Below are 25,925 nucleotides of genomic sequence, written 5' to 3' on the forward strand. Positions count from 1 at the left end.
GCATTTTAACTTGATTATCTCTGTAAAGAACCTATTTCCAAATACAATCACAACATATAAATTTGGGGTTGGGGCACAATTTAACTCGTAAGTCTCCAAAAGGGACAATTCCTTGTGCTTCTAGAATAGCTTGTTGATTTTCTGAAGATTTGGTTTGTTCCTTGCTCTAAAGTGGGCACAAGTACGGAAATTTTAGGGATGGAAAAGGGTGAGAATATTGGAGTGGATGCTTTGGGAATTCTCAGACATAGACAAGCATGAGACTGCTGGCAAACTGTGAAGTACTTGATGTTCCATGTGAATTACCATGCTTAAGATTCAACTTAAGATTGATATGACAGTTCACAAGTAATTTGACCTCCTGGGTAGCTTTTCATTAACTTTATCTCTGGCTCTGATCTTTCAGTAACAGACAATAAAAGGGTTGAAAGAGGCAGAGGCTCTGTACGTGGCAGAACCCTGGGACTTGCTGTGAGGGACGTGGTAAATGGAAAGAAGACAAAACCCTGTTGTACCCTTATTCTGGCCACAAGAGTGTACCCTATTCTGCTTACAAAAATCTAGCTGTGGAGAGAAATGGGGAAATAATTCCTTTAACAATAATTAGAACCAGAAAGGAAATAGCAGAGAGGGTGTAAGTAGAGATATTTCTGTTTACAAATCTCAGTGAAATCTTAGGAAAATGGTGAGGAAAAAAAGGTGAGAGAGTAGTTCTTGTATAGCTATGGGAAGGAAATAGTGAAAGGAGCATTTCTGGAAGTGATTGCGCTGTAGGGTGTGGGATAGCCAGCTGCAGACAGTTGCCCCATCCTGACACTCCTGTAGGGCCTGGCTCAGCTCCAGCCCCATGTGCTCATCCCAGTCAGTTCTGTGCACCCAGCTGCACATCCACCCCAGTGATCTGGGCTCCCTTGCTCTCTGATTCCCTGGCTCTAAATGTGGGCTGTCTGTTTGTGCTTCCCCATTTTACCACCCATGCAGTCCTCACTCCAATTGCTGTGCGAGTCTTTGCTGAGCAGGCTCCCTTGCTCTTAGAGATGCTGTCAGCATTGGAGAAGAGAAGATCCCTCTGCTAGTTCAGTAGTGCCACGGAACCCCAACCACAGGTTCTTGCTTCTCCTTCTTTTCTGGCTGAAGGAATGAATTTGTAGCTAGACTGATCAACCCCTCTTCTGCTCCCTAACTGCTTGAGGAGAATCAAATCAGAAAGCTGCTTATGAAAACTTCCTAGAGATGTAAAAATATGTATATTTTATAGTTTTAAGGACTATGCAGCTTAGGTGTATTTGCTCTGGGGATGAAAAGCAAATTCAGTGTGAAGTGGGGTGACTCACTAGTTGCTTTTATACTTGGATGCTTCAGCCTGCCATGCCTTCTGGCTGGGATTTGACATATAAATTTCATTAGAAAATATTTCTTTGGGTTGTCAGAGGTTGGAAAGAGGAATGCTGAGACTGGAGGATCACAAAGACAGGATCTGAAGTGGGCAGTATGCTAAGAGGATGCTAAGGGAAAAGAGAAATGAGAAGGGTTTTTGGTGTTATATATAAGCACTGAATTTGCTTCTTGCAGAGAGCATAATGGTTGTGGTTTCTCTGATTTGTGGAGACTGGTTTGCAGAAGCAGGGGCTGGAGCCTCCTGGAAGGCATTCTTTTTTCCCTTGACTTCCAAACTCCTTGTCCTTCTCTTCTCCTTGCCTGAAACCTCAATTTCTTTGCCTCTCCTTGTTCTCTACTCCCTCCTTGCTGTCCCATGTCATTTTTGTAGTTGTCTCAACACTCCCACAGTTGCCAGACTACTTGTCTTTCTTTAGAAGGCCCCAGTGCAAAAAGTATAAAGCTTTCTTGGAGAGGGAAGGAGGAAAGGCAGGCTCTTAATGAAAAATAAGGACAACAGGCCTTGAAATTCTAGTGGAATTCATTGAACTTCTAGACATAATATTAGTGGAATGGTGTTTCTGTTTTGATTCTCAAACTAGTGTTAAATGTCAGGTCAGGACCCAAGCTTTCAGTATAATTCTTAACAGTTTCTCATCTCAAAATAAGGGAATAACATTGACTTCTCATGGTGGATGACAACAGTAACTCCTCTGGAGGAGGCTTTTCTTGGCACTTTGGTTAGAAAAGGCTCTTATATGATTACATCATTTGGTGATAGAAGCTAACAATTTCTGCCTCTTCCTTCCTTCCTTCCTTTCTTTCTCTTTCGTTCTCTATCAAGAGTCAATCATGTGGTCTTATCTCCCTTGCTAGTTGACTTGGAGGTGGGCAAATGACCCAGTCCTGGCCAGTGGAACCCAAAGGTCAATCTGCTCTGGAGCTTCTGGGAAAGGTTTCTATAACTCAAAAAGAAAACAACAACAAACAAGCAAAAACAGATACTCAGTATGGAATGTCCCTCTTCTTCACTGCATGTTGTCTGTCACCTGTGATGCTTAGAATTGCAGCCTCCTGGGACCATGAAGGCAGGCAATACTGATACATCAGAGTGGAAGAGTGAAAGAACTTAGGTTCTAGCGATCATCCTACCAGTGGGTTTTTTGTTATGTTTGTTGTTTGTTTTGTCATGCTTCTTATTGGTTAAGCTATTTTTCAGTACAGCTTGATCTGAGAAGTTGGTTTATCGTTTACTAATATAATTCTTTCAAATATATCTTGGACAAATATGAGGTAAGTCTATAGACATAGAATGAAATACAAGCAGCTACAAAGAAGAAATACAGGGAGGGAGTTAAGAACATAGGCTCTGCAACCAGTTGCCTCAGTGTGCCTCTCTCTTCCATCTCTTAGTACCTTAGTACCTTAGGCTGAAGCTGGGGAAATTATTTAGCCTTTCTGTCTCTCAGTTGCCTGGTATGTAAAATGGGGATAATAATGGTACTTGCCTAGGGCTAAATGATTAATGGAGGCAAAGTGCTGAGCACAATCGCTGGCACAGATTACATACCCGATAAATATTAGCTATTGTAGTTGTTGTATTTGAAATATCAACAAGAGTTCCAGAGAAGGTTTAAAAATTGTCAGATTTTGGTGAAAAAAAGTTTCTCAAAGATAAAAAATGTTATGACTGTACATGATTTTCACTGCTAAATTACAAAAATAAAAAAAAGATCTGATAATAAAGATGCATAGAATGTAGAATATTTTCAAAAACAAATATATAGAATGTTTTGTTTTCACAGAAAATTTTAAGGTGATATAAAAAAGTCAAAGAGACATAATAGCACTATGCTGCACTAAATTGAATATTATCATACAGAAAAGAGTGAATTGTGATTTAACAGCTAATCTGAGAATGGTAGGAAATAGAAGAAAGTTTTAGGGACGGATTACCCAACATTTGTGTTTACCCCAAAGGTAATGCTTCCTTCAAGTAGCAATGGATGGTTGGGATTTAACTATTGACTAATATAAATTTGGGCTTTATCTGTGAATCCTGATTACTCATATCAAATCATTAGGGATAGTTGGGAGTTAGTTGCATTGCAGGATGGAATAACATGACGACTGGTTTAGATTGTTTTCAAGTGAAACAGAGTGTCACATCCATCCCCAAGCTGAATACTTATTACCTCTTAAAACACACCATGAAATATTTACTCCCAATACATGTTTGTGTTGACCTTATGATGTGGAAGTGTTCAGTTGTAAAGTGTTTTGCTGGAAATAAATAGTGTGTGAGATCAGTTGACTTAAGAATGTGAAACTGACTTTTAGCTGTAGCTGCTTATCAGAAAATCTTGGTAGTATCCTAGCATTCCCTGTGGAATTCTGTAATAGTTTAAGTGTCATGCAAAACATTTTGCCATTTATCATTATAATGTAATAGAGAGGTACCTTATGGGGATGAGGCTAGAAAAGGCTTTTTTATGATTACATCATATGGTGATAAATGCTAACAATTTGCGCTTATTATGAGAACAGTTTTCTGAAGAGAATTCTTGATAAATTTTGCAATTGCTCTTCCCTAGATGTATATAGATATAACATATTATATCATAAATATAGATAACAAAGTTAGAAATAGGCAAGAAGAATTTAGAATTTGTCTGGATAGAACAGATAAGAATTTGTGCATGCTTGTCCGGTTTCGTTTTGATTAATGGATGACTGGGAAGAATGGGAAAAAAGAACAATTCTAAGAAAATATTTACTGGAATTACAATCCATGCCTTCTGGAATAAATTATTGAAGGGCACATAAGCAGAGGTCAGAAAGAATATTCCTTAGATATTTGAGTTGGAACAATACGTGGACTGAGAATTATTCAATATCCAGAGATCAGTATATCTGTATTCTTAAAGCTCAGATCACGAGAGAAGTAAGAGACCTTGTACTGCCCCTAGGAGTTTATTTTGGAGCTGCTGAGCTGAGGACATGTGTACTTCAGAAATGAAGGTGTCTTTCTGTCTCCAGTAACTTTAGGGCTAATGTTACCAGGCTATGAAGAGTTCAAAGGCTCTGCTAGTACCCACCTGTTACTACATATCTGGAGGAAGGTAAAGTGTCCCTGTATTTTACTTGACTGGCTAATAAGTCAATGTCAGTCAACCAAAATTTCATGAATGTTTACTATAGACTTAGCATTGTGAAATATACTATGAGACGTCAGGAAAGCGTAATCCATGGCTCCTACTCACTAAATGCTATAATCAGGATTTATAACCAGGTCTACCTGACTCTAAATCCTATATATTTTAGTATGCTATACCATTGGCTAGGCATTTCTTTTACATTATTTTATTTAATATTTACAGTAAGCTTGCAAAGAAATTATTATTATTTATAATTTATGCAAGAAACCTCAGCCATTACAGCAGAAGGAACCCAGTTAGGGATATAAGAAATGGAAAAGCATTTTTCAAAATCAAAGGAACTAAGCCGATTGCACCCTATATACAGGCTCTTGCTTATGCAGCTGCGAAAGCATTATCATTCTCATTTTATATGAGGAAACAGAGGTCCAGAAGAGGTAAATAAACTTCCTAAGTTTTTATTGTTGGAGCAGTATATGCAGAGCTCATATATAAATCCAAGCCTGTTGAGTTTCCGCTATCTCATGCTGCCTTCCTTGAGACTGGGGATTTCAGCCTGGCCATGACAGACAGGATTTTTATGGACAGACAGGAAGAGTATATGTAGGAATGAAAACCACCCATCTCTTAAGGTGATTAGAGAGATGCCCATGTGACTCTAAACAAGGCCAACCCTCCTTGGAGGACTTTGCTTATAATAGGTACTTAATACCCATTAGTTGAATGAGTGAAGATCTGAAAATTTTGATCCAGATTCTTAAACATGCCCTTAAGGGACTTTTTCATGAACCAAAACATTTGTCTTCAAAGGGTGTTCAACACACTATATTAGCCCAGTTTTCTTTTGACAAATGCTTGGTGATCACTAATTTTAAAACTACGGAGATGAAGAAGACAATCTGAATTGGAACCCACCCTAGAACATTCAATGCATATGGGAATAGGTGCCCTTATCCCATCTGCTTCTGGAGGATGTAGAAGCCACAGGCCAACAGTAAGCGTTTTCATATTACCATTTATCAGGGCTCAGTGGCGCTCACCAGATGGGCTTTTATGAGCCAGTAGAGTTGTTTCTCTTTCTACGGTAGCTTACCTACATCCTTTTTATTAAATTGTAATTCGACTCTGAAGTACCAGAAAATGAACTGCTTGGTGTAATCATTAATTTGAAAAGTTTAAATATCACCCATTTTGTGCATGTTGTATTTCAAGATTTAAAAAAAGTTCATTTAAAGGGTGAAAAAAAGTAGCGACAGCAGTCTTTTCCAAGAAACATCAGGGTTTCCATCGTTAATTAGTTAATATAGTACTTGTAAAGTGCTTAGAAGATGAAAAGCACCATGTAATTAAGTGTCGCCTTTCTTATCAGTACCAGTAGACTTTAATCACATTATAAGGTCATAGCCTATCTATTTTGCTCCACTGGAGAGTTTTTTTTTTTTTTCTTTCCTTTCTTATATTGTAGGTATTTCTTTAGAAGAAAATAAGGAAAGAAATTATTCTCCCTGGGTTTCTGTCAATGTTTTCTGCCCTTAAACCAATAGAGACTTCTGTGGTTTTTGTGGGATTTGTAATCCAGTCATGGGTTCATAATGCCTGGGGTGTGGGGCTGGGGGACTGGAGGGGGTCTGGAGTGGCAATGAAATGTAAAACCTCTCTAATCCTGACCTCCATCCTCTTTTGAGTATTCAACTTCTTGCAGCCTATGGGACAGCTGTCCTCAGATGTTTACTGACCCCCTAAAAACAAAACATGATTTGAACCAAGCTTTCCACTCAGACTATTACCCCTAACTTTATTCTGATTTAAGCACTGCCCTCCTTCTTTACTCTCAGGATTGTAAATTTGTAGTTACCATTTATCACTCTTCTCTTCAATCTTAGTTGTCTAGGCAGTTATTAAGTCCCAGACTTATTGGATTTGTCTCCTCTTTACCAAGACCCCAGTGACAGCTTTGGTTTAGGTCTTCTGGCCACTTGTCACTTTTCTGCTTCCCGTTGTTTATAATATAAGCACATTCTTAGATTTTGAAAGGGTCCTTGAGCATCCCAGATGAAAGTTCTTTTCCCTTTAAGCAAGGAATTCTATTTAAACTATGAAAAATAGCCTCATACACTGTGAATAGCATTTGTTATTATTACCTTGTGAGGTTAATACCTTACAATTCTACCATAAGCAGAGGTCCTGCCTAGGAAAGTCCTAACAGTTTGTTGGGGGAGATAACGAAGTAGATTTTTTTTTCCATTAGTGAATTGTTTATTTTGAAATTAATCAAGGTTGTCATATTCTTTAAACTTTTACATTAAAGACATAATTTAAACAAATTATTTGTTTATAATGCCAACACCAACTATGTAGGGAGAAACAAAGCAATGAATTCATAATCACATAGAGTTACTTATGTAGGGGAGGAAGAATTCTCTTCTACCCTCTTGGGTGTCTGGCTGGGCCTAAGAATTACACTGACATAAAACAGATGAACAGGAGCAAAGCATACATATTTTATGGAAATTTTACATGTAAATGGGAGGCTTCACAAGAGAATGAAGACCTGAAGAAGTGACCAGAGAAGGAAGCTTTTATATCTTTTAGACAAAGGAATGAAAAATTTGTGAAGAATTCACAAGACAAAGGGGTTGGGGCTATGGGTAGTAAATAATGAAGAAGTAACTAGAAAGATAAGGGTTAGCTTAACAGGTTTGTTTATATAGCCTCCTTGGCCCTAAATTCCCAGTGGTGATAAGGATGTCTTCTACCCTCCTGGTAGAGGGAGAATGCCTTTTCACATGTAGCCATAATCCCTATGGTTGTTTCAGCCTTTGGTCTGTATTTACTTAAATAATTTCAAAGCTTCCCACTATCATCATTTTACCATAGCATCTCTGTTTTGGAGTTCTTTGTTCTGATTCACCTTGTCTTTGATTGGAATTACTATTCAGTAGTTTTTTTAAGAAGGATTGAGTTCATGTGCTTTCATTTAAGTAATGTTTTATTTGCTCTTTTTTTCCTGAGCTCATTAAATATACTTTAAAATCTCCTTTTGAACAAAAAACCAGAATGTTTCACAAATTTGTCATCCTTTCTCAAGGCCCATGCTCATACAACCTCAATCTTTAAAATTATAGGACATGTACTGTAGCCTATAGGCTGTATGATATTACTATCGTTTAGCTTATCGGCAATAGCCTTGCTTTGAGTAACGCTGTTGTAAAGCTATGGGGCAAAGCCTGGACATTTTCCCGTTTATAAATTTTACATTTTATTTTATTTTATTTTTTAAAATTTATTTATTTATTTATTTTATGTTGGCTGCATCAGGTCTTCGTTGTTGCGCGCGGGCTTTCTCTACTTGTGGCAAGCGGGGGCTACTCTTCGTTGTGATTTGAGGGCTTCTCAGTGTGGTGCCTTCTTTTGTTGTGGAGCACAGGCTCTAGGTGCACGGGCTTCAGTAGTTGTCGCAAGTGGGCTCAGTAGTTGTGGCTCGCGGGCTCTAGAGCGCAGGTTCAGTAGTTGTGGCGACGGGCTTAGTTGCTCTGCAGCATGTGGGATCTTCCCAGACCAGGGCTTGAAGCCATGTCCCCTGCATTGGCAGGCGGATTCTTAACCACTGCGCCACCAGGGAAGTCCCTTACATTTTAAAAGTTTTTTTTTTAACATCTTTACCAGAGTATAATTGCTTTACAGTGGTGTGTTAGTTTCTGCTTTATAACATAGTGAATCAGCTATACATTTACATATATCCCCATATCTCCGCCCTCTTGCGTCTCCCTCCCACCCTCCCTATCCCACCCCTCTAGGTGGTCACAAAGCACAGAGCTGATCTCCCAGTGCTATGCGGCTGCTTCCCACTAGCTATCTATTTTACACTTGGTAGTATATATAAGTCCGTGCCACTCTCTCACTTCGTCCCAGGCTACCCTTCCCCCTCCCCCTGTCCTCAAGTGCAATTTCTACGTCTGCATCTTTATTCCTGTCCTGCCCCTACGTTCTTCATAACCATTTTTTTTTCTTAGATTCTGTATATATATGTGTTAGCATATGGTATTTGTTTTTCTCTTTTTGATTTACTTCACTCTGTATGACAGACTCTAGGTCCATCCACCTCACTGCAAATAACTCAATTTTGTTTCTCTTTATGGCTGAGTAATATTCCATTGTATATATGTGCCACATCTTCTTTATCCATTCATCTGTCAATGGACACTTAGGTTACTTCCATGTCCTGGCTATTGTAAATGGAGCTGCAATGAACATTGTGGTGCATGTCTCTTTTTGAATTATGGTTTTCTCAAGGTATATGCCCAGTAGTGGGATTGGTGGGTCGTATGGTAGTTCTATTTTTAGTATTTAAGGAACCTCCATACTGTTCTCCAGAGTGGCTGTATCAATTTACATTCCCATCAACAGTGCAAGAGAGTTCCCTTTTCTCCACACCCTCTCCAGCATTTATTGTTTGTAGATTTTTTGATGATGGCCATTCTGACTGGTGTGAGGTGATACCTCATTGTAGTTTTGATTTGCGTTTTGCTAATGATTAATGATGTTGAGCATTCTTTCATGTGTTTGTTGACAATCTGGATATCTTCTTTGGAGAAATGTCTATTTAGGTCTTCTGCCCATTTTGGGATTGGTTTGTTTGTTTTTTTTGATATTGAGCTGCATGAGCTGCTTGTAAATTTTGGAGATTAATCTTTTGTCCATTGCTTCATTTGCAAATATTTTCTCCCATTCTGAGAGTTGTCTTTTCGTCTTCTTTATGGTTTCCTTTGCTGTGCAAAAGCTTTTAAGTTTCATTAGGTTCCATTTGTTTATTTTTGTTTTTATTTCCATTTCTCTAGGAGGTGGGTCAAAACGGATCTTGCTGTGATTTATGTCATAGAGTGTTCTGCCTATGTTTTCCTCTAAGAGCTTTATAGTGTCTGGCCTTACATTTAGGTCTTTAATCCATTTTGAGTTTATTTTTGTGTATGGTGTCAGGGAGTATTCTAATTTCATACTTTTGCATGTACCTGTCCAGTTTTCCCAACACCACTTATTGAAGAGGCTGTCTTTTCTCCACTGTATATTCTTGCCTCCTTTATCAAAGATAAGGTGACGATATGTGCATGGGTTTATCTCTGGGCTTTCTATCCTGTTCCATTGATCTATATTTCTGTTTTTGTGCCAGTACCATACTGTCTTGATGACTGTAGCTTTGTAGTATAGTCTGAAGTCAGAGAGCCTGATTCCTCCAGCTCCGTTTTTTGTTCTCAAGATTGCTTTGGCTATTCGGGGTCTTTTGTGTTTCCATACAAATTGTGAAATTTTTTGTTCTAGTTCTGTGAAAAATGCCAGTGGTAGTTTGATAGGGATTGCATTGAATCTGTAGATTGCTTTGGGTAGTAGAGTCATTTTCACAATGTTGATTCTTCCAATACAAGAACATGGTATATCTCTCCATCTATTTGTATCATCTTTAATTTCTTTCATCAGTGTCTTATAATTTTCTGCATACAGGTCTTTTGTCTCCTTAGGTAGGTTTATTCCTAGATATTTTATTCTTTTTGTTGCAGTGGTAAATGGGGGTGTTTCCTTAATTTCTGTTTCAGATTTTACATCATTAGTGTAGAGGAATGCAAGAGATTTCTGTGCATTAATTTTGTGTCCTGCTACTTTACCAAATTCATTTATTAGGTCTAGTAGTTTTCTGGTTTCATTTTTAGGATTCTCTATGTATAGTATCATGTCATCTGCAAACAGCGACAGCTTTATTCTTCTTTTCTGATTTGGATTCCTTTTATTTCTTTTTCTCCTCTGATTGCTGTGGCTAAAAATTCCCAAACTATGTTGAATAGTAGTGGTGAGAGTGGGCAACCTTGTCATGTTCCTGATCTTAGTGGAAATGGTTTCAGTTTTTCACCATTGAGAACGTTGATGGTTGTGGGTTTGTCATATATGGCCTTTATTATGTTGAGGAAAGTTCCCTCTATGCCTACTTTCTGCAGGGTTTTTATCTTAAATGGGTGTTGAATTTTGTCGAAAGCTTTTTCTGCATCTATTGAGATGATCATATGGTTTTTATCCTTCAATTTGTTAATATGGTGTATCACATTGATTGATTTGCATATATTGAAGAATCCTTGCACTCCTGGGATAAACCCCACTTGATCATGGTGTATGATCCTTTTAATGTGCTGTTGGATTCTGTTTGCTAGTATTTTGTTGAGGATTTTTGCATCTGTGTTCATCGGTGATATTGGCCTGTAGTTTTCTTCTTTTGCAACATCTTTGTCTGGTTTTGGTATCAGGGTGATGGTGGCCTCGTAGAATGGGTTTGGGAGTGTTCCTCCCTCTGTTATATTTTGGAAAAGTTTGAGAAGGATAGGTGTTAACTCTTTTCTCAATGTTTGATAGAATTCGCCTCTGAAGCCATCTGGTCCTGGGCTTTTTGTTTGTTGGAAGATTTTAAATCACAGCCTCAATTTCAGTGCTTGTGATTGGTCTGTTCATATTTTCTATTTCTTCCTAGTTTAGTCTTGGGAGGTTGTGCTTTTCTAAAAATTTGTCCATTTCTTCCAGGTTGTCCATTTTATTGGCACAGAGTTGCTTGTAGTAATCTCTAATGATCCTTTGTATTTCTGCAGTGTCAGTTGTTACTTCTCCTTTTTCATTTCTAATTCTGTTGATTTGAGTCTTCTCCCTTTTTTTCTTGGTGAGTCTGGCTAATGGTTTATCAATTTTGTTTATCTTCTCAAAAAACCAGCTTTTAGTTTTATTGATCTTTGCTATTGTTTCCTTCATTTTTTCCATTTATTTCTGATCTGATCTTTATTAATTCTTTTCTTCTGCTTACTTTGGGATCTTTTTGTTCTTCTTTCTCTAATTGCTTTAGGTGTATGTTTAGATTGTTTATTTGAGAGTTTTCTTGCTTCTTTAGGTAGGATTGTATTGCTATAAACTTACCTTTCAGAACTGCTTTTGTTGTATCCCATAGGTTTTGGGTAGTCGTGTTTTCATTGTGATTTTTTTCTAGGTAGTTTTTGATTTACTCTTTGGTTTCTTCAGTGATCTCTTGGTTATTTAGTAGCATATTGTTTAGCCTCCATGTGTTTTTGTTTTTTATAGTTTTTTTCCCTGTAATTGATATCTAGTCTCATAGCATTGTGGTTGGAAATGATACTGGATACGAGTTCAATTTTCTTAAATTTACCAAGGCTTGATTTGTGACCCAAGATAGGATCTATCCTGGAGAATGTTCCATGAGCACTTGAGAAGAAAGTGTATTCTGTTGTTTTTGGATGGAATGTCCTATAAATATCAATTAAGTCCGTCTTGTTTAATGTATCATTGAAAGCTCTGTTTCCTTATTGATATTCATTTTGGATGATCTGTCCATTGGTGAAAGTGGGGTATTAAAGTCCCCTATTATTTTTGTGTTACTGTCAATTTCCCCTTTTATGGCTGTTAGCATTTGCCTTATGTATTGAGGTGCTCCTATGTTGGGTGCATAAATATTTACAATTGTTATATCTTCTTCTTGGATTGATTGCTTGATCATTATGCAGTGTCTTTCTTTGTCTCTTTTGATAGTCTTTATTTTAAAGTCTATTTTGTCTGATATGAGAATTGCTGCTCCAGCTTTCTTTTGATTTCCATTTGCATGGAATACCTTTTTCCATCCCTTCACTTTCAGTCTGTATGTCTCCCTAGGTCTGAAGTGGGTCTCTTGTAGACAGCATATATACGGGTCTTGTTTTTGTATCCATTCAGCCAGTCTATATCTTTTGGTTGGAGCATTTAATCCATTTACAATTAAGGTACTTATCGATATGTATGTTCCTATTACCATTTTCTTATTTGTTTTGGGTTTGTTATTTTAGGTCTTTTCCTTCTCTTGTGTTTCCTGCCTAGAGAATTTCCTTTAGCATTTGTCTTAAAGCTGGTTTGGTGGTGCTGAATTCTCTTAACTTTTGCTTGTCTGTAAATGTTTTAATTTCTCTGTCAAATCTGAATGAGATCCTTGCTGGGTAGAGTAATCTTGGTTGTAGGTTTTTCCTTTCATCACTTTAAATATGTCCTGCCACTCCCTTCTGGCTTGCAGAGTTTCTGTTGAAAGATCAGCTGTTAACCTTATGGGGATTCCCTTGTGTGTTATTTGTTGCTTTTCCCTTGCTGCTTTTAATATGCTTTCTTTATATTTAATTTTTGATAGTTTGATTAATATGTGTCTTGGCGTGTTTCTCCTTGGATTTATCCTGTATGGGTCTCTCTGTGCTTCCTGGATTTGATTAACTATTTCCTTTCCCATATTAGGGAAGTTTTCAACTATGATCTCTTCAAATATTTTCTCAGTCTCTTTCTTTTTCTCTTCTCCTTCTGGGACGCCTATAATTCGAATGTTGGTGCATTTAATGTTGTCCCAGATGTCTCTGAGACTGTCCTCAATGCTTTTCATACTTTTTTGTTTATTCTGCTCTGCAGTAGTTATTCCACTATTTTATCTTCCAGGTCACTTATCCGTTCTTCTGCCTCAGTTATTCTGCTATTGATTCCTTCTAGAGAATTTTAAATTTCATTTATTGTGTTGTTCATCACTGTTTGTTTGCTCCTTAGTTCTTCTAGGTCCTTGTTAAACTTCTCTTGTATTTTCTCCATTCTATTTCCAAGATTTAGGATCATCTTTACTATCATTACTCTGACTTCTCTTTCAGGTATACTGCCTATTTCCTCTTTTTTTGTTGGGTATAGTGGGTTTTTACTTTGCTCCTTCATCTGCTGTGCGTTTCTCTGTCGTCTCATTTTGCTTATCTTACTGTGTTTGGGGTCTCCTTTTCACAGGCTGCAAGTTCGTAGTTCCTGTTGTTTTTGGTATCTGTCCCCAGTGGCTAAGGTTGGTTCAGTGGGTTGTGTAGGCTTCCTGGTGGAGGGAACTAGTGCCTGAGGTCTGGTGGATGAGGCTGGATCTTGTCTTTCTGGTGGGCAGGTCCACGTCTGGTGGTGTGTTTTGGGGTGTCTGTGACCTTATTATGATTTTAGGCAGCCTCTGTGCTAATGGTGGGGTTGTGTTCCTGTCTTGCTAGTTGTTTGGCATAGGGTGTGCAGAACTGTAGCTTGCTGGTCGTTGAGTGGAGCTGGGTCTTAGCGTTGAGATGGTGATCTCTGGGAGAACTTTCACCGTTTGATATTACGTGGAGCCAGGAGGTCTCTTGTGTACCAATGTCCTGAACTCAGCTCTCCTACCTCAGAGGCACAGGCCTGACACCCGGCCGGACTGCCAAGACCCTGTCAGCCACATGGCTGAGAAAAAAAGGGAGAAAAAAAGAAAGAAAGAAAAAAAAAAAATTATTAAAAAAAAAAAAAATTTTAAAAAACAAAAAAAAGTAATTAAAAAAAGGAAAAAAAAAAGAATGAAAGAAAGAAGAGAGCTGCCAAACCAAAAAACAAATCCACCAATGATAGCAAGCACTAAAAAGTATACTTAAAAAAAACAAAAAAACAAAAAAACTGACAGACAGAACCCTAGGACAGATGGTAAAATTGTCCATTTGTGACAAAATCACACAAAGAAGCATACAGATACAGACTCACAAAAAGAGAAAAAGGGAAAAAAAATATATATCATTGCTCCCAAAGTCCACCACCTGAATTTTCGAATGATTTGTTGTCTCTTCAGGTATTCCACAGATGCAGGGTACATCAAGTTGATTGTGGAGATTTAATCCTCTGCTCCTGAGGCTGCTGGGAGAGATTTCCCTTTCTGTTCTTTGTTTGCACAGCTCCTGGGGTTCAGGTTTGGATTTTGCCCCTCCTCTCCCTGTAGGTTGCCTGAGGGCCACTGTTCCCTGCTGAGACAGGATGGGGTTAAAGGAGCAGCTGATTCGGGGACTCTGGCTCACTTAGGCCGGGGGGAGGGAGGGGTACGGAATGCGGGGTGAGCCTGTGGTGGCAGAGGCCGGCATGACGTTGCAACAGCCTGAGGTGCGCCTTGTGTTCTCCCGGGTAAGTTGTCCCTGGATCATGGGACCCTGGCAGTGGCGGGCTGCACAGGCTCCCGGGAGGGGAGGTGTGGATAGTGACCTGTGGTTGCACACAGGCTTCTTGGTGGCTGTAGTAGCAGCCTTAGCGTTTCATGCCCATATCTGGTGCCCACACTGATAGCCATGGCTCGCGCCCGTCTCTGGAGCTCATTTAGGCAGTGCTCTGAATCCCCTCTCCTTGGGCACCCTGAAACAATGGTTTCTTGCCTCTTAGGCAGGTCCAGAGGTTTCCCTGGACTCCCTCCAGGCTAGCTGTGGCACACTAACCCCCTTCAGACTGTATTCACGCAGCCAACCCCAGTCTTCTCCCTGGGGTCTGACCTCCGATGCCCGAGCCTCAACTCCCAGCCCCCACCCGCCCCGGCAGCTGAGCAGAGAAGCCTCTCGGGCTGGTGAGAGCTGGTCGGCACTGATCCTCTGTGTGGAAATCTCTCCACTTTGCCCTCTGCACCCCTGTTGCTGCACTCTCCTCTGTGGCTCTGAAGCTTCCCCCCCAATCCTGCCACCCCCTGTCTCTGCCCACGAAGGGGCTTCCTATTGTGTGGAAACTTTTCCTTCTTCACAGCTCCTTCCCAGTAGTGCAGGTCCCTTCCCTATTCTTTTGTCTCTGTTTTTTCTTTTTGCTTTTGCCCTACCCAGGTACATGGGGAGTTTCTTGCCTTTTGGGAAGTCTGAGGTCTTCTGCCAGCGTTTGGTAGGTGTTCTGTAGGAGTTGTTCCACATGTAGGTGTATTTCTGATGTATTTGTGGGGAGGAAGGTGATCTCCACGTCTTACTCCTCTGCCATCTTGAAGGTCTCCCCCATTTTAAAAGGTTTTATTGTGCTTTATCATATACACATATAACAGACACTTAATTGTTGGAATTTCGTTAAAGATCCTCTAGTCAACCTTGAACTCCATGAATTTTTTTGTCTTCTTACAATACCATTGAAAAATTTCCAACTCCTGCTTGAACTCTTCCACTGACATGGTGCTCGCTATTTTAGCTGAAGTTCTTTTGATCGTTGAAAATTCTTATATTGAAAAGAAATCTCTGTCATTGTCATTCCTGCTCATTAGCTGGTATAATGAAAGTATGCCTATCTCCTCTTCCTTGAGATTCTTTCAACAATTTGAAGAATATGTCTAACCTAATTCTTCTCCACTCACACTTTCCTCCTTTGTTATCTCTATTTTGAAGAAAGGTCTTCTGGGAAAATTTACCTGTAATCTTCCCTTCTTTTTAATTAACCCGATACCTTTTTAAGTTACTTTACTTCCTTTTTGAGAATTCTGTGCAAATATAGTTTATGAGTATGGATTGTTTTGTGAGTAAAATTATAAAGTAGCAAGTCATTTGTGTTAAGAATATACATGATGTCTGTATAGTATAAATTCATATCTACTAAGAGGATGACATCAATGCTTGTTAAATAAAAATATCAGACACATATCGAGGACTGATCTTGTGTTCCCAAAACACAAAAAAAAATCTATGAGACCACATAAAAACTGTCCATTTAGGCAGGGAGCGTACAGTACAAGACATTGGGAATAGAGGTTCCCTCCACTGGGTGAGGGAAAGACAGCACAGGCTGCTTACTCCATTAACGTAGGAGATAAAATCCTCGAAAAAGCCATTCCAGGATGGAGAAGCTTTGAAGATGGTTTTCATCTCCAATTTCTGTGGACATGTCTGACCTTTAATATTATTAAGTAAGTTAAGAACTAGAGGAAACATCAGTGCCCTTTCTCTCCCTCTTCTCCATTTCTTTCTCTTTTTTTTTTTCAGAATAAATAGAAGATGGAGGAGAGACAGACTGCTGTTGTTGGTTTCTCAGCAAGACTGGGGAAAAACTCTCAGTGGCAGAGTAAGTGATAAAAAACCTTAGAACTTTTTTTGAAATGTAAATCTAAATATGCTTAGTGGTCAGTATTCCTCTTAATGACCTAGTGATAATTATCCAGAACGAAACCCAAACTATAGCACTATGAGCACACAGTATTTTCAAATTCTTGATCTGGACCGCTTCTTTGACTAATGCATCTCATTTTCATCATCCTATTTAGGCTGCTTTATACTGTTGTCTCATATTGATTTTATCCTTAAAGAAATTAGCAGGTAATTTTCATAAGAAATGTAGTTAAAGCAGATCTCCTTATGCTATATTTGTGCAATTAAAAAAAATCCCCAAATTTAAGTGTAGGATTTTACATTTATTCTTGTCTAATTTTTTTGATGTAGTTTCAAACACCAAGATAATTTTGAATATTAGGTCCATCAGTCATCACACCAGTGCTTTATTTGGCTTTCTATGAGAACCTGATAAGGATATCTTCATGTGTCTTCATTTAGATAAAAAATTACAAGGAGTTGAACAAGACAGGAGCAAGGTCGGGGTCCTGTGGCACGGCACAAATATTCTAGGTGGATATTTGGCCATTAATCAATGTTCTAGATACTTCATGCAGATCAGCTGGCCTTGAATCCATGCAACTCTTTTCCATGCAGCCAAAATTTCAGTGTTTTAGCCATGTGAACCAATAAGCTCACATTTTAATGCAGATGTCTAAAATTAAGATATATGGTATAGACAGCATTCTACAATATAATATGCCATTCTTAAATATTTGATTTTTTCCCCCAATTTCTTCTTTATTATTGATCTTTTCATTTACGTTTAATTAAGCTATTTGGTCATTTTTTCCCCCCAAAGTACTTCTTTAGCCATTCTCATTATTCTGCTCTGTTATCACTTTGAGGCATTCTTAATGGAACACATAATTGCAGTTGTGCTGATACATAGATATATACCCAAAGGAAATGATATGCTTGGTTACTTACTGATTATTTATATGAGAATTAAGAATCATGTCTCTTTAGCATTAAGCTTGAGTGGTTCTTAACATTTGAATGTTAGCTTTCTAAAGAAACCAAAACAAAGCATTTTATCTTCAAAATATTGAGCTATAGAAATGGGGAAATTGTTTGATTTAATTTTCTCCCATCCAGATGTAACTTGTGGGATCTAGCCTACAGGTGAAATAATAAGAAAAGATCAGAGGCAAAGAATGGCAGGATGCTAGAAATTTTAAATGATTTCAATAAAATCTTATGATCTATCACATCAAGTGCTTTGAACCAGTTCCAGACAGAAAAAAAGATGAGTGAAAGGCAAACACATAGGATATTTAATAATGAAGGATGAGTTTGGCAGATGGTAGGTTCCCTTCTCTGTTCCCAAGCAGGGTAGGATAAAGTAGACTTTCCTTTGTAGAAAAGAGAAAATAGCTCTTTTGCACCTTGATAGACACCTGCAGATCTGGGTGTGTCCTCAATCTTTGTCTGATATCTCTGTAATAAGATTCTGAAATAGAGCCTGTCTGGGATATATTGGCAGAGATTCTTTCTTCATACTTCAAATAACAATTGTGAAAAACCAGTTCTGAATCACTACATTAGAATTCTCTCATGATCACTTGCAATGAGTTGTCAGTATCAGAGAAATTAAAGGAATATATAAGAACATCACAACAGTTAGGCTACATAGTTAGAGCTCTTTTATCTGTCAAGAGGCCAGTTATATAATTATAACATTTCTGAGTTGTAACAGTCTTTGAGACTGTTTAGTCCAACCCCCATATTTTTGGAGCTCAATGATTTATTTGCTTTTGGGAAAGGATTTTCAAATTTAGAGATAATTAGGATTACATTAAGGCTCTTTGTGCCAAGATAAAACAATTAGTAAAGAGCATCCACTAGTTCCAGTATAATAACAGCAATAAAAGTGAAATTTATTGAGTGCCAGGTACCGTTCTAAACACTTTGCATGTAGTAGCACATTTAATCCTTACAATCACCTTAGCAGATTGGTGTAATTTTTATACCTCATTTTTCTGTTGGAGAAGCAGAAGCACACAAAGGTAATTTGCCTAAGAACTGAGATGTGGCAGAGCCCTGGATTTGAGCCCAAGAAATCTAGTTCTATAGCTTACAACACTTAACCACAATGCTGTCCTGCCTGTCAGGATTATGGAGATATAAAACGACTACAAGTTTGAAGTATGAACTACCGTATTTGCTCAAAGTCAGTTAATCAGTGGAATAGATAATCAAGGATGCTATGTTGGTGGCAGTTCTAGATTGATAACATAAAAATGCTGAATTTGTCAAATTTAAGTACTGTCCCCAGTAGGTTTGGCGCTGTTTATAATAATTTTTCTGGTCTTTGTCCCGGGTTCTTTGCTTGGAGATTCTGAAACGCTTGGAACTTCTCGAGTGCTAGAAGTGTCTTTGTTATTCATGAGCCCCTTGGGTCACATCTGAGTTTATGCTAATGAGGGACTCATGGTGGGCCCCTAGATAGCTTTAGGTTGGGGGCTCGTTATCAGAAAGACCAACCGTATGATTACAGAATTGGAACTTTGAGGCAGCCTGACCTCTGAGGAGGGACAGAATGAGTTAAATCATGTGACCAATGATTCAATCAGTCGTGCTTATGTAATGAAACCCAAATAAAAATTCTGGACACCTAACCTTAGTGATGCTTACTGGTTGGTGACCACGTTGATGTGCCAGGAGGGTGATGTGCCCCAATTCCATGAAGACAGGGCACAGAAGCTCTGAGTTTGGGACCCTCTTAGACCTCACTCTGTGTGTCTCTTTATTTGTCTGTTCTTGAGTTGTATCATTTTAATAGAACTGTTATCATAAGGATAGAGTTTTCCTGAGTTCTATGGTTCATTCTAGCGAATTATCAAACATTAGGGGGTTTGTGGGAACCCCCCAAGTTTGTAGCTAGTTGGTCTGAAGTGAGGCAGTCTTTTTGTAGACGGGGCCCTTTAACTGGTGGGGTCTATTAACCCCAGGTGTTTCATACCAGAATTGAATTGAAGTATACCAGTTGGCATTGAAACATATTGGGGTGGATAAAGATAAACACTAATCATTACTTCCTCATATTTGGTAACAAAGCTAAGACTTCATTAAATACTGAAGCCAAGGTTGTAGAGGTGTGCAGAAGATGACTGGTTTTGAGCTCCTCTTGAAGGATGTTTGTGTATACATAAATGCATGGTGTGAGTATGTATATGAAATTGGAACTTTAAAAAAAATTGAAGTATAGTTGATTTACAGTGTTGTGTTATTTTCGGGTGTACAGCAAAGTGATTCAGTTTTTTATATACATATATATTCTTTTTCAGATTCTTTTCTATTATTGAATATAGGCCCTGTGCTATACAGTAGATCCTTGTTGTTTATTTTATATGTAGCAGTGTGAATCTGTTAATCCCAAACTCCTAATTTATCCCTTCCCCCTCACTTTCCCCTTTGGTAATCATAAGTTTGTTTACTATGTCTGTGAGTCTGTATCAGTTTTGTAAATAAGTTCATTTGTATTATTTTTTTTAGATTCTACATATAAGTGATACCATATGATATTTGTCTTTCTGTTTCTAACTTACTTCACTTAGTATGATAATCTCTAGGTCCACCCATGTTGCTGCAAATGGCATTATTTCATTCTTTTCAATGCCTGAGTAATATTCCATTGCATATGTATACCATATCTTCTTTATCCATTCATCTGGCGATGGACACTTAGGTTACTTCCATATCTTGGCTATTGTAAAGAGTGCTGCTGCTATGAACATTGGGGTGCATGTATCTTTTCAAATTAGAGTTTTCATCTTTTCCAGACATATGCCTAGGAGTGGGATTGCTGGATCATATGGTAACTCTAATTTTAGCTTTTTATGGAACCTCCATACTGTTCTCCATAGTGGCTGTACCAATTTACATTCCCACCAACAGTGTAGGAGTGTTCCCTTTTCTCAACATCCTCTCCAGCATTTATTATTTGTAGATTTTTTGATGATGGCCATTCTGACTGGTGTGTGGTGATACCTCATTGTAGTTTTGATTTGCATTTTTCTAATAATTAGTAATGTTGAGCATCTTTTCACGTGCCTGTTGGACATCTGTATGTCTTCTTTGGAGAAATGTCTATTTAGGTCTTCTGCCCATTTTTTTGACTGGGTATTTTTTTTTTTTTTTTGATATTGAGCTGCATGAGCTGCTTGTAAATTTTGGAGATTAATCTTTTGTCCGTTGCTTCATTTGCAAATATTTTCTCCCAGTCAGTAGGTTGTTGTTTTGTTTTGTTTATAGTTTCCTTTGCTGTGCAAAAGCTTTTAAGTTTAATTAGGTTCCATTTGTTTATTTTTGCTTTTGTTTCCATTACTCTAGGAGGCGGATCCAAAAAAATATTGCTGCAATTTATGTCAAAGTGTTCTACCTATGTTTTCCTCCAGGAGTTTTATAGCGTCTGGTCTTGCATTTAGGTCTTTAATCCATTTTGAGTTTATTTTTGTACATGGCATTAGAAAATGTTCTAATTTCATTCCTTTACATGTAGCTGTCCAGTTTTCCCAGCACCACTTATTGAAGAGATAGACTGTGTTTTCTCCATTGTATATTCTTGCCTCCTTTGTTGTAGATTAATTGACCATAGTGTGTGGGTTTTTTTCTGGGCTTTCTATCCTGTTCCATTGATCTATGTGTCTGTTTCTGTGTCAGTACCGTACTGTTTTAATTACTGTAGCTTTGTAGTATAGTCTGAAGTCAGGAAGCAGGATTCCTCCAGCTCCATTCTTCTTTCACAAGATTGTTTTGGCTATTCGGGGTCTTTTGTATTTCCAACAAATTTTAAAATTATTTGTTCTAGTTCTGTGAAAAATGCCATTGGTAATTTGATAGGGATTGCATTGAATCTGTAGATTGCCTTGGGTAGTTTGGTCATTTTGAAAAAATTGATTCTTCCAATCAATGAACACAATATATCTTTCCATCTGTTTGTATTGTCTTCAATTTCTTTTATCAGCATCTTATTGTTTTTGGAGTACAGGTCTTTTGCCTCCTTAGGTAGGTTTATTCCTAGGTATTTTATTCTTTTAGATATGACAGTAAATGCAATTGTTTCCTTAATTTCTCTTTCTAATAATTCATTGTTAGTGTATAGAAATGCAACAGATTTTTGTATTAAAATTGGAACATTTTGAACTATATGTTATTAAAAACTTTGATTAGAGAAAACAAAAAACTTACCAAGAAAACAGAAGCTGGAAGAGTTTCATTGACTTAGAATCTTCCTTTTCATTGTAAATCTATAAACACTTAGGCAGGAAGGGGCTTATGATATCATTGAATTCAATCCCCTTATTGTACTGATAAGTACACTGAAGCCATCTCAGATTTCATAACTTGTCTAAGGTCACATGTCTAGTTAGGATAGAGTTGGGACTAGATTCCAAATAGCTCTAAGGCTGGATTGCAATCTAGCTTTGATGTTTCCTAGCCTACAGCTCTATCCACTGAAGAAGAGGTTGTGCATAAACATCTATATTTTTGTACTCTTTATGTAAATTGGCAAGTAATATATAGATGTATTCTTACTGAAAGTTTCAACAATACAGAAATGCCTAGAATAAATATCAAAGTTCCTTTTTCCCGCACCAATCACAATTCTCTCTCACAAGTTTTATCATTTGGTGAGTATTCCTCCAAACATTTCCCTATGCATTTACATACACATTGTGATATATTGGCTTGGTTAAAAGTGCTTTTCCGTAAAAGAGTTCATGAATACATATTGCTCTTTAGCTTTCTTTTCACACACAATGAGGTATTAGTTGTATTTCTATGTCAGCATTATAGCTCTATTCCATTCTTCTAACGCCTGCATGGATTGTACATACTCAATTGTGTGTAAAAAAGTTAAAAAGAAGCCACATTCACATCCCCTGACTGAAAGAAAACTAAAGGAGTTTCAGTTTTACTTTTTGGACTTCCAGTGCTTTCCCTGTATTATTTTTGCTTCCAGTGTTGTCCTTGTTCCCTGAAACTAAACTGTTTTATCTAAATGTCTGTCATCTTTCTCTTTCCTGAAAAAATATACTTACAATAGTTGCGTTTTACAGCATTTTTCTAACTTTAGCTTATTTCAATCCTTCATCATGTGATTAACTGTAAATCTAAGTCTAACCCTTTAGGTACTGTGCTGAGAAGGATTTACCATCATTAGATCAGAAATTATTCATGGGTTGCAAATAAATGAAACAGAAGAAAATGGTGTATGCTTCAAGTATGTATAGTTACTTAAAATGTTTTTCTATGTGCTTGAGCTGGCATAGCATCAGACCTTCACTGCATTATTTATTAAATGTTCTTAGTACAAATTTACACTATTAAGTGGTTGTTCTCCCTAGGAAAGATTAGAAATTAAGGATGAGCTCAGTGACTGAAACACATTCACACACTTTCTTCTTGGTTTAATCATCTTTAAATTTTTTTGATGGAATGTGTCCCCTAATTCTTGTTTCCCATACTTGTTCAGTTCTGATGAAGACTGCCTAGAGCTCAATTTGGTTAAAATGGAAACTTGTTTTTACTGATTGTGATAGGTAGCTTATCACATAAATAATGGTCTCCGAAGTTCATATAGTAGATTGCATTAGTTCTTTTGTTTAGAGTTGAGAGACAAGCAAGTTTCACGTGGCTTGTCAATAGGATCAAAATAGAAGCAGTGTTTCCAGTATATAAGTTTGACATGAAATACGAATAAGCAAACATAATAGCACACACACACACACACACACACACACACACTCATATGCTTTCTAATTAGAAAAATTTTAATGTAAATGTTTATGTTATATAGGCCCTTGCATTTAGTCAGTTTGCCAGTGACTAAGTAAATATGATTCATGTTGTTGAAGAAAAGTTTTGATGTGTATGAATCATCACCATATTTTCTCCATTCTTCATCATTGTCTATTTGAATATAGTATTATGCCAAGTTCACCAATGCCCACATGTGAAATGGTCTGCCATGCCTGACAAGAACATAAAACAAAGTTTAAGAACAAAATTAATCAAATTAATTGCTGAGGTAATACAGGTTTTTCCTAAAAATCTCAAGTTGGAATATTTCACTCCTGCATTTCCTCCTTCCTCTGGTGTCTCCTTCACACACAGTTTACTAGTTCCTCCTCATATCTTTATCCTCCAAATTTTGGAATATCTCAGGTCTAAGTCCTTGGACTTCTTCATTTTTCTCTCCACGCTTTTCCCCTAAGTAATCTTACCCAGTCTCATGGCTTTAAATATGATCTATGTCCTGATGATTCTAAAAGGTACATCTCCAGCCTAGACTTCTTTCTCGAATTGTCTCCACTTGAATATCCAATAGATATCTCAGACTTAACATATCCAAGAATGAGTTCCTGATTTTTCCCTCCAAACTTGCTCACCCCATTTTGTCCATCTTTTTCTCTGTTCTCTAAATATTTACAATAGTTATTTAAGAATCCAAGTCTGTTAATGACATCATCTTGATCAACTGTGGATCTGCTTCTGTGGCCTTTTTTCCCCCTTGATTATAGGTCACATTTTCTTTTCTTTTTAAAAAATATTTATTTATTTATTTATTTTGCTGCACCAGGTCTTAGTTGCAGCATGTGGGATCTTTAGTTGCAGCATGCAGGCTCTCAGTTGTGGCATGTGGGATCTAGTTCCCTGACCAGGGTTCGAACCTGGGCCCCCTGCATTGGGAGCATGGAATCTTAACCACTGGACCACCAGGGAAGTCCCTAGGTCATATTTTCATACTTTGGCCCATGTCTCATAATTTTTGATTGTATGCTGGATATTGTATGCAAAAAACAGAAAACGTTGAAGTAGATTTTTTTTTAATAGAGGACATGCCTTTTCCTTTGTGAGGAAGCTAGGGTGAAGAGTTGATATTTTTTGTTTTATTAGAGTTGAGCTGGGTCAGTACTAGGTTGAAACTTTAATTAATTTCAGGTCATCTCTGTTTTTAAATATCTTATGAGTGAGTTCAGTCCCATTTCTCGGGCAGGGCTTTGTGACTTGGGAACTCAAAGTCTATATCTCTCTCTGCTTTTGACCCCTGGCCTCAGTTGCTACTTGAGTAATAAGGTTGGGGAAGAACTCTGGATCAGGATGATTAGCATTACATTTAAGGCTCCTTCTAGATTTTACACTATCTTTCCAGATCATACAGTCATACAATTTTGTTTGGTTTTCTTCTTGTCCCAAAAAATCATGCTTACGGCAGACCAGCTCCTGCACCTCTTTCTATCTCCAGATGTGACATATCCCCAGGTATGAAAGCAGTCACCAGTCTTTAAGCACCTAGAAAGGGCTCATGCTCCTCTGTAAATCTGACTTCTTTGTATCTACTGTTCTTTGATGATATTAAAGAAAAACATACTTTTTAGTTTATCTGGTGTTTTCTTGTTACGGCAGAAGCAATATTATTTACAATTTTCTACACTCTAAGTATAAGTGGAGTTGTAGAATTTAATTTGATACCTTTAATAATAAAAGAGGTTGATAAAAATCCTTCCTTAAAGGTACTTAGAGAATACTTACACTCAGGGTGCTATTCAAATCAGTGTAGTAGAGGACCAATTAAGATACACATTGGCTAGTACAGCCACTGGTGAGGGGATTGGCATATTTTAAAGAAGCACTGTTATGATAAAGAACATGAGTATAAGTAGGTTGATATGAAAGTCTTGTGAAATAGTGAATGAAATGAGCATTTAAAATTTTGCATTTCAAGTGAAAGTTTAACCAATACAACTCTCATTCTGAATGGTGTTTGCAATATCTGGTTCTAAGTAACAATTTATTTCCCATACCTATTACCTGTCTAGTATTTGAGAGAGGTCACACCATGAATCTACATTTCCTATCTTTTGACTAGTTATAGTCTAAACCAGTTAGAGGGACCTTCTTGTTTAACCGGCTAAAATTCTGCTTTTGAAAATCCTGTCAGTTGGCACTGTGTAAAATGAATACCCTGGTGGAAAAAAGAGGCTCAGCTTCCTTTATAGATCTTGTTCACAATGGGAGGCAAGGGCTGTGATCCTTATCCTGCTGGCAGCGCAGTGATATAAATCAGGCTCTTTCACTTCAGTCAACTTTACTCACGATGAATGAAATCCAGGTCTTTAAATAACATACGGCTGGGCTGTCATTTCATTGCTCTGACAGAACGTGATCTAAGCTGTCAGTTTCTAATCTAAGGAAAGATAGGGAAAATGAGGAGGAAATGACAATGAAGCATTTATTTCTTTTGGAAAGAAGGCAAGATGTAATGCTTCAGTAGATACATGAATAAATAAAATAACTACATTTGGGGGTTGATTTTAGAGTTCTTGCCCATCTGGCCCTACCTAGAATCTCTGTGGTCCACTGGGTTTTACTGTCTTTACCCTAAACTTTAAGATATTCAAGAGGAGAATGCAGTGCCCCCTTTTTTTTTTTTTAACATTTTACATTCATGACAGTACATATTGTAAGA

The 25,925-nt window shown here is 37.7% G+C and overlaps 1 non-coding gene across 1 annotated transcript; it reads right to left on the minus strand.

Moving 5' to 3' along the window:
* Nucleotides 1-24,105: 24,105 nt before the first annotated feature.
* TRNAW-CCA lies at nucleotides 24,106-24,178 on the minus strand. The gene has a single exon. It is a non-coding gene; the product is annotated as a tRNA-Trp (tRNA).
* Between the last annotated feature and the right edge of the window lie 1,747 nt (nucleotides 24,179-25,925).

This window comes from Balaenoptera musculus, chromosome 14, assembly GCF_009873245.2.
Source record: "Balaenoptera musculus isolate JJ_BM4_2016_0621 chromosome 14, mBalMus1.pri.v3, whole genome shotgun sequence".
In the NCBI taxonomy this organism is placed as follows: Eukaryota; Metazoa; Chordata; class Mammalia; order Artiodactyla; family Balaenopteridae; genus Balaenoptera; species Balaenoptera musculus.